This window comes from Sinocyclocheilus grahami, unplaced genomic scaffold (assembly GCF_001515645.1).
Source record: "Sinocyclocheilus grahami isolate Dianchi unplaced genomic scaffold, SAMN03320097.WGS_v1.1 scaffold397.1, whole genome shotgun sequence".
Taxonomy (NCBI): domain Eukaryota; kingdom Metazoa; phylum Chordata; class Actinopteri; order Cypriniformes; family Cyprinidae; genus Sinocyclocheilus; species Sinocyclocheilus grahami.
Genome location: NW_015505576.1, coordinates 161,659 through 177,145, shown reverse-complemented (window position 1 = coordinate 177,145; position 15,487 = coordinate 161,659). Strand labels below are relative to the sequence as shown.

Here is a 15,487-nt window from a genome sequence, read left to right as displayed (position 1 = left end):
AGAATGATTTCTGAAGGATCATGTGACATTGGAGTAATGATGCTGAAAATTCAGCTTTGCATCACAGAAATAAATTACATTTTAAAATATATTAAAATGGAAAATGGATACTTTAAACTGTAAAAATATTTAACAATATTGCTGTTTTTACTCTGTTTTTAATCAAATAAATGCAGCCTTGGAGAGAATTATTTCAAAAACTTAAAAAAAATCTCACCAACCCAAAACCTTTGAATTGTATAGTGTACACTGAAATGCTATTAAAGTGATTCTATCACCTCAGCAACATGTTTCTGTAGTTCAGCGCTAGACATTTCTTCTTGAACTAATAAATCTGAGATGTCAACAACAGGTAAAATTACGAAACTGAAGATCATCATCATCATCAGAGAGCATACAGCGCTAGTTTTAGACATTTAGAGAGCAAACTTCTAAACTAAATAGAAGCTAATCAGCAAAACCGCCATAAAACCCCTCTCATTACGATGCAAAAGGAGATTCACTTCCTCCCCCATGAGCTAATGCTAAGCCCATGCTAAACGCTAGCCCTTTACTGCCCTGCCCCGCCACACCCTGATGCCCTTCTGCCCGCCTGCGCTTTGACGGACAGCTGTGGAGTTCTGGACCAACTCCAGCCAGCGGGATTACTCATGCAAGTAATCTCCCATGATGCCCTGCGGCCAAGTTAGGGCGTGCTGCGCCTCTGCTTCTTATTAATATGCATGAGAATGCTAATGAGCAGGAAGCACACAGGTGAGCTCGCTCAAAGAAGCCAGTCACAACACAGGAGCCCATATTCTAATTACGCGCCGCAGACCTTCCCACTCGACACAGAGACAATATCACATTCTCACACACACAGTATGAAAACTCTCAGCCTCTCAATGTGAGTCGGATAACCTAAACACCCAACTGTCCGACGAGACGCCCGTCTGGCTTTTGCAGAAACACACTCTGCAAACTCGTTCCTGAAATGCAGTGTCACGGGTGTTAGTGAGACGTTTCAAATCAAAACCTGGTTTTATATAAAGGTTACAGGCAAAAGCCACAAGCAAATTCCCTGAAGCCTCTATCAGTCAATCTGAGTTTAAACACACACACACACACTCAATGAATACTGTGACAATATTACTGCAGTAACAACCTGACAAGGTGATATAAAGAACTCATGAGCACCAGAAATGTACTATTATAATTTCTGATCAGATCATCTTGGTATACAATACCTGTTTTTTCTCAAAATAATTTTTTTTTATTGAGGAAGTATGCATTAAAGTGATCAAAAGTGACAGTAAAGACATTTATAATATTATAACGACTTCTATTTCAAATAAATGCTGTTCATTTGAACTTTCAATTCCTAAGAGAATCCTGGAAAAAAAATGTATCACAGTTTTCACAAAAATATGAAGCAGCACAACTGTTTTCAACACTGATAATTGTTAACTGATTTCTGAAGGATCACGTGACACTGAAGACTGGAGTAACGATGCTGAAAATTCAGCTTTGCATCACAGGAATATATTACATTTTTAAAAATATTCAAATAGAAAACAGCTATATTAAATTGTAATAATATTTCACAGTATTACTGTTTTTACTGTATTTTTGGTCAAATAAATACAGCCTTGATACAGATTTATTTTAGCTATGGTTTACATCAAAATAGCCGACCATGCTTTCTACTACTGCTGCTATTATTACTAATGTAAAAGCCATAATAAAGTAATATGGGTTCTGCTTTCAACAGTGTAAAAGGCATTCAGTTAGATGACAGTGGTGGCTAATAACAAGTTACAATTGTTTTACTGTAGTACCACGTAGTGATTTTAGTGTGGCACAGTTACTAATGGGAAGTGATTGTAAGAATGTTCTGGTTCCTACAAATGAGCTGCAGAGTTTATTCTAAACAACATTTCTTGTTGATGTTGACAGGTATTAAAATGTGTTTTACCTGTTTTGGGACTGAAATGAGCATGTAAACAAGTCCAATCTTTAAATACCTGTTTGATGAAGAGTATAGAAATGATAAAAAAAAAAAGTGTCTCTCAACCAGGTGGCCGGGGCCTCAGCAAACTTTCATGAGGCCACAGGATGACTTAATAATAATTATATTACAAACAAAATAAAGCTTAATTTGAATGTTAAACTAAAATTAAAATCTATTATATATAGGTCTAATTGTCTCCCGAGGCCACAGGAGGGTGGAATGAGCAAAATAATGCAGCGCATTTAAATTGTCAACACAAGGAAGTAACTCTATAAAAACGTGCATTACGTCTAAATTAACTCAAATAAAAATCAAATATAATTTCGTAAATTGCATAAACAATTATGAACAACATTGAGCTTCTATATTTCTCTAATATTTTGAATGAATAACGCAGCAGCGGCGCGTCTCGTGGGCTAGACTAACAAAACACTCAAATGCAACAACGTCACTTACATCATCACCGCATCTCGCGCTCCCTGATGCACACCTAACATTCAAATGCAAATGTTTATTTTAAATTCGACTAATATTCATTCTTTATTCACAATCTCCTCATCACAGGCAGGCACAGCACTCATTTCAGCATGTGTTCGGTGTTTGTGTGTGCTCTGTGCGTCACTCATAGCACATGCTTATATCGTGAGCTATATCAAACAATTTTTCTATCGATATCGAAGAGGGTGTACCGTCGATAAATATCGATACCGTTTTTATCGCCCAGGCAGAAGTGAGAAGAGATTAAATTAAAGGAAAAAAGATGGGAGGCAAGAAGAGAAGAAATGAGCAGAGACGAGACAAGACAAGAAGCCAGAAAAAAAACGATAGAGGAGATGAAATAAAAGAAGAAAAGAGGATTCATATAAGAGGAAAGGAGTTATGAGACAAAGGAAGAGATTAAATGAAAAGAGCTAAGAAGAAACAAGAAAATAATAGAGAAGAGATGAGATGAAAGAGACAAGAAGAGCAGAGGTGAGAAAAGAATATGATATTAGAGAAGAGACTAAATGAGATGAGAGAAAAAAAAAATAGAGAAGAGTTGAGGAACGATTAGCTAAAAATTAATTACTAAGAAACTAAATAAAAGATGGAATGAGAATGGAAGAGAAGAAAATGAGAATGAGCTGAAAATGACAAATGAGACAAAATGGGAAGAATCTAAAGAAAATTATGAAATGAGAAGACGTAAAATGTGAATAGATGAGACAACATGAGAAGATGTGAGAGACAAAGGAAGAGATTAAATGAAAAGAGCTAAGAAGAAACAAGAAAATAATAGAGAAGAGATGAGATGAAAGAGACAAGAAGAGCAGAGGTGAGAAAAGAATATGATATTAGAGAAGAGACTAAATGAGATGAGAGAAAAAAAAAATCAATTTGTTTAAATTAATAATAAGCTTTCCATTGATGTATGGTTTGTTAGGATAGGACAATATTTGGCTGAGATACAACTATTAGAATATCTGGAATCTGAGGGTGCAAAAAAATCTAAATACTGAGAAAATCGCCTTTAAAGTTGTCCAAATGAAGTTCTTAGCAATGCATATTACTAATCAAAAATTACGTTTTGATATATTTACGGTAGGAAATTACAAAATATCTTCATGGAACATGATCTTTATTTAATATCCTAATGATTTTTGAAATAAAAGAAAAATAATAATGACCCATAATAATTTTGACCCATACAATGCTTTTTTGGCTATTGCTAAAAAATATACCCAAGCGACTTAAGACAAGGGTCACAAATGTGTCAATCTTAGTAAAAGGATTACCTGAACATGAGATCTTGGGCAAGACACTGCACTGTTATAATTAACCCATATCTTTCATTTAAACACATATGGCAAAGAGTCTCTTATATATTAATCAGATAGATTTAAAGTACTATTAAACAGCAGAGAGATGAAAAATAGATGACGTGTAGGACAAGAAGAGATGCAGCTGAAACACTGTCATTAACGTTATTATGTACACTACAAGACTTTTTATTTATTTTCATGAACGGAAAATTCTGGGGTTAAACACAAGGGCTGCACCATAGAGTTCCATTGTATATGCTTAACTTTCAGTATATTTTTTGTTTTATTTCACTCAAACTAAGTCAGAATATTGTCTGTGGTGATCAACATCAGGTCAAAGATGTTATTTACTGTACGATGTATTCAACCTGGAATATTCTTTAAACCATCCAAATGGTTTGTTCTGACTAACTCAAAGACAGCGACACAATGCTAAATATTAAAATGCTACAACCAATCATAGAATTGTGCAAAGACATCACAGAAATTTTGTTTTAGGTTTTTGTTTGCTATTAAAAGGCAGGAGTAAACACCATATCTTTTATTGATGCCGTCAAAAGTCATGTGTCCAAGCAAACAGTCTTCTAGCTTATTAATTTCTCTAATGGTAATATATTATGCAACCTGATGATTGTTTTGTGCATGTTGCTGGTAAATCAATCTTACGCTGTTGAATGCAATTATAAAATGTATACATTTTCATGTTATTTTACATATTGTTATTATTTGATCAATTCCAGTATTTGATGCCAAGCACAATTTTGTTTACTTTTTTTGTAAGCAAAACTATTTATTATTCTGTCGCCACGTGCTTTCCAATGTAAAATCTTGATCTGGAAGAAAAACTAGATTCAACTAAACCCTGTTTGTTTGCAGCCTTTCCCTGTAACCCTTTAGTTCAGTGGCAGATGGTAACACTATAGTATTTTGTTACAGACAATGCATAATTAATCAGCTAAAAACATTCACATACCATATTTGCATGGTACTCTGGTATATAAAAAATACCACACAGTGCACCTCCAAAAAATACTGGTAGGCTACTTGTTAGTGCTGTACAAGTGCCGCTTCTTTTCCAGATTTCAGTCCTGAGGAAAGACAGTGTGTTTGACTCCAGGCTTCACCATGACATACTGAGGAAGAGGAGGAAAGTGAGAGGAAGATAACAGGAAACACACAGACAGCGGTACCCTGATGGAGCTGCTCTCTCCTGTTTCCCTCTCAGTCCGATCTCTCCATCCTGACAGGAGAGGCTTCAGGCATCTGCAGAGCTTCAGGCCACACACACACACACACACACACACACACACACACACACACACACAGTGATGTCTAACCACATTACACACTCATAACAACAAATTCACGCTGTACTCTGCGGTCACGCGCGCGCATAACGAATTCAGCGTTGATTGTGTGACTGTGAGCGGTTCTGGAAACCACAAAATGCACTGATGACAGCACACACACACACACACACACACACACACATATATATATATATATATGTGTGTGTGTGTGTGGCCTGACGGCGGACTGAAGTTTTGCCGCGCTCCCAGGGATGGCGAGTGTAAAGTGGGTTGCCGGGGGCGACGGCGATATGAAAGGTGGCTAATGAAGCACTTAGCATTTGAAGGCTAGCAGCGGACCGCGCCCGAGTTCCGTCAGTCCTGATTGGCCGACGGGAGGGCTAACGCGAGCTGAGTGGTCTTTTGTTGCTCGGCGACGAGCCCTGAGGCGACGCCCCAACCCTCCCCCTCCCCCTCCCCCCCATCAGCGCGGATACGATGTGACAAGATAGCGGGAGCACAGAGCCGCGAGAGGTCGTGTGTGTGTGTGTGTGTGTGTGTGTGTGTATCAGATCTGCTCTGAATGAATGAGAATATCTGTCTCTCTACCTGCTCCCCTCCTCGGCCCGTCTGTCTCACCTCATGTTTCATTCGCTTGCTCTTTGCCAGCACCTGTCTCCCTGCATTTCACTTCTCCCGCGCTTCCCCTCGTTCTCTTTTAAACGCAATAACTGTTTAAAGACAGACCGCCAGCTCCTCTTATACCGAACACGCTCATCCGGGTAACGAGGAGGACTAACTATAAACGGGCGAACTGGGACTAGCTGTCACGTGTGGGTTTCCTTATTGTTGAAAGTCACTTTCTATATAGATTGAAAACCCTTTTCAAGGTTTTGCTCAAAAACATGCAGTTCATATAACATGCTAAATTACTGTTAATAGTAAAACAATTATGAATATTAAAAAAATATTAAAGAAAAAAAAACCATACAAGAAATATAAATGTTTTGGCCAACATATATTAATATACAAAATAAATGCAGCCTTGAGACTTCTTTCAAAAACATTTAAAAACGTATTATGTTAGTTGGCAAAAACAAAAAAAACAAAAATTATTTTAGCTTTTAACTAGATGCTTAAAAAAGACAAAATTGCTACTAACAAAATAATGATTTGAAATATTGACTTCTGTTTAAAAATAGCCATTGTGACATTTTCTTCGTGTGACAACTAGCCCCAGTTTCTCTTGAAGCCAATTATACCTTATATAAAAAGATGCAAAAAATTTGAAATTGTATATTATTTATTAATCATTTTGCCTTTGAAGAGAGTTTTGCCCAATTAAGGTTACTTCTGGGGACAATTTAGTCTAAAATTCAACCCAAACTCACATTTATGTCCAGTTGCATGAGCTGTGTGTTTGTATTTTCAGACAGGCAGTAACAGTGAAGCCCAGTGCAGGTCCTTCACTGTGTGTCAGGGCAGAGAAGTGGAAAATTAAAGCCATTGACAGAAGGAGTAATGAACCACGAAAAAATGAGTGTGATGGACAAACGATAGTAAAAAATAAAGAGAATGGCCCATTCCTCCCGCGCGAGGTACTTATGTATCAGGAGACTTTCTGTTTTATTGTTCTTGAGCTGAAAAAAAGGACCATTCACAATGTCTTGACATTGCAGACAAAGAGCAATCAATTTCTGCACACACACACACACACACAGTTGTGTTGTTTTTAGGTTATGCCCCTTAAAACACTTTCTCTGTCTTTTATGTTTATTTGTTTCTCATGTACTCGTGTTTTATTGAGTTTGCTATCGTCACGGCTTTATTTCCACGACCCAGCAGAGTCAACGTTATTTGAACGTCACAATGAATTTGTGTGCATGTGTGTCTGAACCACTCTGATGTCTGTTTCACTCTCATTTCACTTTAAGTCTGAGATTTTGAACACCCACCCCACCCCCCAAAAAAAAACATGAAAAAAAAATTTTTATTGATCAAGATCCCGCTCAAGCCTTGATTTTCGGTCTAATTTGTAGTCTAATTGGTCAGTTACACACTTCACGCGTCGCACAAACACACACATGCTGAAGAGGCACTTTTGTGAAGTTTGCTGCTCCTCCCGTTTGTTTAGATTTGTGGATATTGATGTCGTCAGCCAGTTCTGTTTATACTTCAGGGCAAAAATCATCAGTGCTTTCATCTTTATGATTACAAAAAATTACAGACATTGAGAAGAGAGCAAGAGGATGAGAGAAGTGATAAATTAAACAAAAAGATCTCTCCTCATCTATAAATCTATACATCTGCATTAGAGTGGACAGTGACAGGAGTCTGCGAAACTCTACACTCTTAAAAATAAAAGGTGCTTCAAAAGGTTCTTCGGAACCATTTAGACAAAAATGTTCTTCTATGGCAAAACAATTTGTTGGCAAAACAAACACAATCATTGAACTAAATGGCCTTTAAACTCAAACCATTATATTCACAAAATTACTAAATATGACAAATTACAACTACAGTGATTTTAGCATGTTTAAAGGGTCTCTTAAGTACAATAGAAATTAAATAAAAAACTTTATATTAGGTGTCTTTAACTTATATTTAACGCTAATGTTGTGTCACAGTCATTTTGACCTAGATAGGATTTTATTTTCCCCCGAAAATGCTATTTAATGTCACATTGTACTATAACTTACTGACTTTACACACACAGGGTATCTCAACTTCCCCCAAAAAATTTGATAATTTTTGTAATTTTTTCCCCGGACCTTGTTACACATGTGGTGTTCCCAATCAAAAATGACTGGACTACAAAAAATTGCTTATAAATTTCTTGTTATGCTATATTATTAACAAATACTGGATTAAATCTTTTTATCAGCTTGTTTTTTTTCAATGAGCACAGGGTTTGTATTTCTTTTTAGTACTGGTTATAGGCCTCACTGATCTGACTTCATGCACCTCAGTCAGTTTTTGAGTGAACATTTCAAAAATTATCCACAAATCATGGTTTTATTTTTATTTATTTATTTATTCACTCAAAAACTGAAATGCATAAGATCAGATGAACGAGACCTACGATCAATCAGTTCCTGTGCAAATTGAAAGAAAACAAGTTGACAAAATGAGAGATTTACAAGCAAATGCTGGCCATTTTTTACTAGGAAAACCAAATTAGGTCAAAGATTCTCAGCACAGCTCAAGGGTTAAGAGTTTTTGATGCAAATATACTTTTTGTGCACATTGTTGAATAAACAGTTAAATGCATTACTAATAATAATCAAAGTAAATAATTTTCACTAATATAGTTCATGCTCGTTTACGGTTGCCATGCAACATGCAAGGTGCATCAATATAGAATTAATATAGAATGTCATTAAACTCGCATGATGCATGTGTTTAGAATAATGAAGGTTTGCGAGAGCGTGTCTGAACGTATTTGTGAGTGTGTGTTTGTGTTTACTGAGGAGCAGCGATGTCTCCTCAGCAGATGAGATCGGAGATGACAGGCCAACACTGCTCTTTGTCAGAACATGAGAGGGAGAGAGTGTGTAAAATTTTAATCTGGAGTTATTTAGGGTATGGAGGCGTAGTGAGCTTGTCTCTGGGGTCATGGGGGCTTATGGAAGAAAGTTGTTGCAGCAAACGGCACGAAAGTAAATGTCTGTGACAGCTTCCTGTAGCAAAACGAGTCTTAAAACTCTTGCTCGCTCGCTCCTTCTCATTTGGGGCATTCTGGATTAATAGTCCCTGTTTTATCCGTCCCATCATGCTTTGCTGTGTGCAACTCAACTCTCTACACAGAAATCGCAGGTTGCAGTGTCTCTCAAGAGCAGGTTTAAGAATTTTACAATGATACTAATTAAAGTACACAAGTATAAGAACGTCTACGGATTGATGCTATAGAAGAGCATACAGCAGTGGGGTTTAAAATAACTTTTTTTTATTCAGTCAGTGTGTAAAAAATAAAAACCCCAAAAATGATATTTATTTTACTCACCCTCATGTTGCTCCAAAATGGTCTGAGTTTCTAAAAAACTTGAAAAAATTTCTGAAAAAAATAATTAAAAGACAAAAAAATTATATATATACATACACACACACACACACACACACACACACATATTTTAGGCTGAATTACTTTAGTTATTACTGTTAAATGCATTTTGTTTTACTATTTACAATTTTCTGCCCCAAAGCATTTCATGTCTTGCATTATTAATGATAGTTATAATTTTTATTATTAAATTCATTTATTTTTTTATTATTATTAATTATTACTATTATAACACCAAAATAAGAAAACAATTGATTTAATAATACAAAATATACATTAATACATCCATTTATCATCATCATCATCATCATTATAATTAATAATAATCATAAAATTGCATTTATGCAATATTTATGCAGATGCTTTTTTTCCAAGCCAACTTGCAATAAAAATATACCTTTATGCATTGATTTGTTTACATTTATTTTTATTATTATTATAAATACAAATACATAAATTAATAATACAAATTATATATTTACATTTATGCATTTAGCAGAAGCTTTTATCCAAGAGGATTTACGATAGAGGAACATACATTTATTCATATTTTTGTAATAATTAGTAATATAATTACTAATAATTTGTAATAGAATTTGTAAATGACACATGCAACAGGCATGCTTTTAAACATCTGTATAAATAATGAACTATAAATTAGATTTTTTTTTTTTTACTATGTCAATCAAGCTACTTTTATCTTGAGGGAAATAGAAAGAGAGAGTCAGATCATGTGAGACCTATGGAAAACTCAGACCTAAGATCTAAGACAGCAGAGCAAATCGATTACACACGACAATAGCCAGCACCAGATTGTCCATGTCTCCTAAATGACTCGTGTGGCTGGATATCACTATAGTTCTCTTAGTTTTAATATTCTTGCTTGCAGGCATATGCCACAGCCTCTCTTCTCTCATTGCCATATATATTAATAGTTTTATCTCCCCAACCGAAGAGCGCAAATAAAACACAAATGAAAGAATCCTCATGCATATAAAACACACACGCACACACACAGGAGCAAATGCCAGTCAAGGTTATTGGTCTCATTTCCTATTTGCTGCTCTGGATGGAAATTCAAATCTCTGTTTGCAATAACACCTTCAAATTCAATCCAAACACCTGCAAACTCAATCAGTGTTCATGTGTGTTTGTTACAGCCGAAACCTGTGAGAATTTCACACGGAGATGGTGATGCGTTTCATAAGCTACATCAAACACTGATTTATTGCAAATTATGGTTGTTTAATTAGTGCTGATTGCTAGGTTATGATCAGATGCACAGTTTTTGCTAGGTGGGCGATAAAATGCCCAAAGAAATCTCTTGAGGGAAAAAAGACTTGAAGGTGAACTCTTTTGATTTGGGCCAGTAAACAACCACTTTAAAATTGTACAGCACTTTGGTACAGCACTTGTTGATTTTAAATGTGCTTTATAAATAAACGTGAACTTGAACTTGAACCACCTAGCAACACCCTAGCAACCATTCAGAACACTTCAGAAACTACATAGCAACACCCTGGCAATGATTCAGAACACCTCAGAAACTACACAGCAACACCCTAGCAACCAGTCAGAAACTGCATAGCAACATCCTGGAAACCACGCAGAACAGCTTAGAAACTACATAGCAACACCCTGGCAACGATTAAGATAGGAACACTCTAGCAACTACTCGTAACACTTCAGAAACTACATAGCAAAGCAATGGCAACCAGAACTCAGAAACCATAGAAAATTTATAGCAACACCCTGGCAATGACTGGCAACCATCCATAACATCCTAGCAATATTGTAGTGAGTTTTGCATGCAAGTTTTCTTCAGAAAATAAATGTAGCTCTGTCATGTCAGACCAAACCACCCCCCCCCCCCCCCCCACACACACACAGAGAGAGAGAGAGAGAGAGAGAGAGAGAGAGTGTGTGTGTGTGTGTGTGTGTGTGTGTGTGTGTTTGTGTGTTGAGTATTTGGTATCCCACAGTGCATCTGTCTTTGTTCTGTTGCCCTACTGCAGTGCTGCCCAGAACAGCAGTCCAGCTAATTGAGAATCTGCACAACAAACCTGTACAACACCTGATCTACAGCTTTCACAGGGTCTGCTGAGAAAGAACAATCACACAAGAGCTTTATATCTTGAATGTCTCGACTGTTGCTCCTCAACAGCAATGATATTTAATGAAGAGCAATTAAAATACGCTGATTTTCCACCAGAGAAACTGAGGAATATCAGAGTTTCACAAGATCTCAACAACGTCTCAAACTGTGTTCAGATTATAAGATACCACTGCTCCTCAACAGCAATGATATTTAATGAAGAGCAATTAAAATACGCTGATTTTCCACCAGAGAAACTGAGGAATATCACAGAGTTTCACAAGATCTCAACAACGTCTCAAACTGTGTTCAGATTATAAGATACCAATGTCTGCAATTTCAATATGAATTTAAAGATTTCTCCTCACATTCAAAGATCAAATTAGCTATTCAAGTCAAATTAATTTTAAGGCTCTATAATCTTAATGTATGTCAACTACTGTATCATGTATATTAAATTATGAGAAACGTCTAAGACAAAAATGATACTTAATTGAAACCAATTAAATAAAACATAAACCCACAAAGTCTACATAGTTATCAAAGTGTAACTTCTGAGCATTAAAAATGTTATCTGGAAAAGTCTGCAGCAAAATATCATTGATCTCAATATAACCTCAAGTATTTCTCCAAATCTGCTCTCCACATTAATTTCATCCCTCTCTATACTCATTCTGTACATCAAAACTAAGCTGAATTTTCAGCATCATTACTGCAGTCTTCAGTGTCACATGATCTTCAGAAATCATTCTAATATGCTGATTTGCTGCTCAAGAAACATTTCTGATTATCATCAATGTTGAAAACAGTTGTGCTGCTTCATATTTTTTACATCCCAGCAAAATGTTCAAAAAGTTTTGAAAACGTTATTTCTGAACATTCTCTAAACATGTAGATTTTTTGGTTATGTAAATGTTGAGGAAATATTCCATTTGATCATTTTGCAAACATTTTGGGAATGCTATTTTGAATGTTCTCTGAACATTCTGAAAAAATGTGTAACATTTAGTACTTAATTGAAACCAATTAAATAAAACATAAACCCACAAAGTCTACATAGTTATCAAAGTGTAACTTCTGAGCATTAAAAATGTTATCTGGAAAAGTCTGCAGCAAAATATCATTGATCTCAATATAACCTCAAGTATTTCTCCAAATCTGCTCTCCACATTCATTTCATCCCTCTCTATACTCATTCTGTACATCAAAACTAAACTGAATTTTCAGCATCATTACTGCAGTCTTCAGTGTCACATGATCTTCAGAAATCATTCTAATATGCTGATTTGCTGCTCAAGAAACATTTCTGATTATCATCAATGTTGAAAACAGTTGTGCTGCTTCATATTTTTTACATCCCAGCAAAACGTTCAAAAAGTTTTGAAAACGTTATTTCTGAACATTCTCTAAACATGTAGATTTTTTGGTTATGTAAATGTTGAGGAAATATTCCATTTGATCATTTTGCAAACATTTTGGGAATGCTATTTTGAATGTTCTCTGAACATTCTGAAAAAATGTGTAACATTTAAAAAACATTAAACGAACATCCAATTTAAATGTTCCACAATGTACAGATAATGTTTTTGTGCTAATGTTTTAAGAACATTGAACAAACGCTCTACTAACGTTATTGGAAGATTGTTTCTTTGAGAGAACCTTGCCAGAATGTTCTGAGAATGTTCCTTGTTAGCTGGGATTTTTATTCAGGATTCTTAAATGAATAGAATGTTGATGAACAGCATTTCATCAAAGCACTGAAAGAGAAATATTTTGTAACATATAATAATAATAATGATAATAAAAAAGTCATTACTAATAGAATGTTGATGAACAGCATTTCATCAAAGCACTGAAAGAGAAATCTTTTGTAACATATAATAATAATAATGATAATAAAAAAGTCATTACATTTATATAGCACTTTTCTGGGTACTCAAAGCGCTTTGAAAGGGGAAAGCTCCTCAACCACCACCAAATGCAGCAGATATAACGGCAGCCATATTGTGTCATATAGCCCACCATACACAAGCTCATTGGTGGAGAGGAGAAGGAGTGAACCAGGAGCCAACCAGTATATTGGGATTATTAGGAGGCCATGATGGTGGACAGAGGCCAATTGGCGAATTTGGCCAGGATGCCGGGGTTACACCCCTACTCTTTATCAAAGATATCCTGGGATTTTGTTTGAATGACCACAGAGAGTCAGGACCTCGGTTTAACGTCTCATCCGAAGGACGGTGCTTTTTGACAGCATAGTGTCCCCGTCACTACACTGGGGCATTAGGACACACACAGACCACAGGGTGAGCACCCCCTGCTGGCCTCACTAAAACCTCTTCCAGCAGCAACCTATGGCGCTTTTCCACTGCATGATACGGCACGGTACGGTTCACTTTTCGGGGGTTTTCCACTGGGTACACTGTAAAAAAAAAAAAGATTTACAGTAGAAAACCGGCAGCTGTGGTTGCCGGAATTTTACCGTAAAAAATACGGTAGCAACGTTTTCGGTTTTATGGTTTTAACTTAAATTTACAGTTAAATACCGTTTAAAATACGCTGATTTTCCACCAGAGAAACTGAGGAATATCAGAGTTTCACAAGATCTCAACAACGTCTCAAACTGTGTTCAGATTATAAGATACCAATGTCTGCAATTTCAATATGAATTTAAAGATTTCTCCTCACATTCAAAGATCAAATTAGCTATTCAAGTCAAATTAATTTTAAGGCTCTATAATCTTAATGTATGTCAACTACTGTATCATGTATATTAAATTATGAGAAACGTCTAAGACAAAAATGATACTTAATTGAAACCAATTAAATAAAACATAAACCCACAAAGTCTACATAGTTATCAAAGTGTAACTTCTGAGCATTAAAAATGTTATCTGGAAAAGTCTGCAGCAAAATATCATTGATCTCAATATAACCTCAAGTATTTCTCCAAATCTGCTCTCCACATTAATTTCATCCCTCTCTATACTCATTCTGTACATCAAAACTAAGCTGAATTTTCAGCATCATTACTGCAGTCTTCAGTGTCACATGATCTTCAGAAATCATTCTAATATGCTGATTTGCTGCTCAAGAAACATTTCTGATTATCATCAATGTTGAAAACAGTTGTGCTGCTTCATATTTTTTACATCCCAGCAAAATGTTCAAAAAGTTTTGAAAACGTTATTTCTGAACATTCTCTAAACATGTAGATTTTTTGGTTATGTAAATGTTGAGGAAATATTCCATTTGATCATTTTGCAAACATTTTGGGAATGCTATTTTGAATGTTCTCTGAACATTCTGAAAAAATGTGTAACATTTAAAAAACATTAAACGAACATCCAATTTAAATGTTCCACAATGTACAGATAATGTTTTTGTGCTAATGTTTTAAGAACATTGAACAAACGCTCTACTAACGTTATTGGAAGATTGTTTCTTTGAGAGAACCTTGCCAGAATGTTCTGAGAATGTTCCTTGTTAGCTGGGATTTTTATTCAGGATTCTTAAATGAATAGAATGTTGATGAACAGCATTTCATCAAAGCACTGAAAGAGAAATATTTTGTAACATATAATAATAATAATGATAATAAAAAAGTCATTACATTTATATAGCACTTTTCTGGGTACTCAAAGCGCTTTGAAAGGGGAAAGCTCCTCAACCACCACCAAATGCAGCAGATATAACGGCAGCCATATTGTGTCATATAGCCCACCATACACAAGCTCATTGGTGGAGAGGAGAAGGAGTGAACCAGGAGCCAACCAGTATATTGGGATTATTAGGAGGCCATGATGGTGGACAGAGGCCAATTGGCGAATTTGGCCAGGATGCCGGGGTTACACCCCTACTCTTTATCAAAGATATCCTGGGATTTTGTTTGAATGACCACAGAGAGTCAGGACCTCGGTTTAACGTCTCATCCGAAGGACGGTGCTTTTTGACAGCATAGTGTCCCCGTCACTACACTGGGGCATTAGGACACACACAGACCACAGGGTGAGCACCCCCTGCTGGCCTCACTAAAACCTCTTCCAGCAGCAACCTATGGCGCTTTTCCACTGCATGATACGGCACGGTACGGTTCACTTTTCGGGGGTTTTCCACTGGGTACACTGTAAAAAAAAAAAAGATTTACAGTAGAAAACCGGCAGCTGTGGTTGCCGGAATTTTACCGTAAAAAATACGGTAGCAACGTTTTCGGTTTTATGGTTTTAACTTAAATTTACAGTTAAATACCGT

At 36.0% G+C, this 15,487-nt stretch overlaps 1 protein-coding gene across 5 annotated transcripts in view; it reads right to left on the bottom strand.

Annotated features, from left to right (window-relative positions):
* Positions 1–15,487, bottom strand: part of LOC107550400 (transcription factor AP-2-delta-like) — a 70,691-nt gene that overhangs the window by 24,238 nt on the left and 30,966 nt on the right. For 3 of the 5 annotated variants that reach the window (XM_016231658.1, XM_016231661.1, XM_016231662.1), the window contains exon 1: positions 5,721–5,799. The exons of 1 other annotated variant lie outside the window; for it this stretch is intronic. The gene's annotated coding sequence lies outside the window, so the exon portion shown is untranslated. Of the gene's footprint in view, positions 1–4,982; positions 5,040–5,720; positions 5,800–15,487 lie in introns of those variants that run through there. One more of the 5 variants, XM_016231660.1, reaches the window with a different exon arrangement.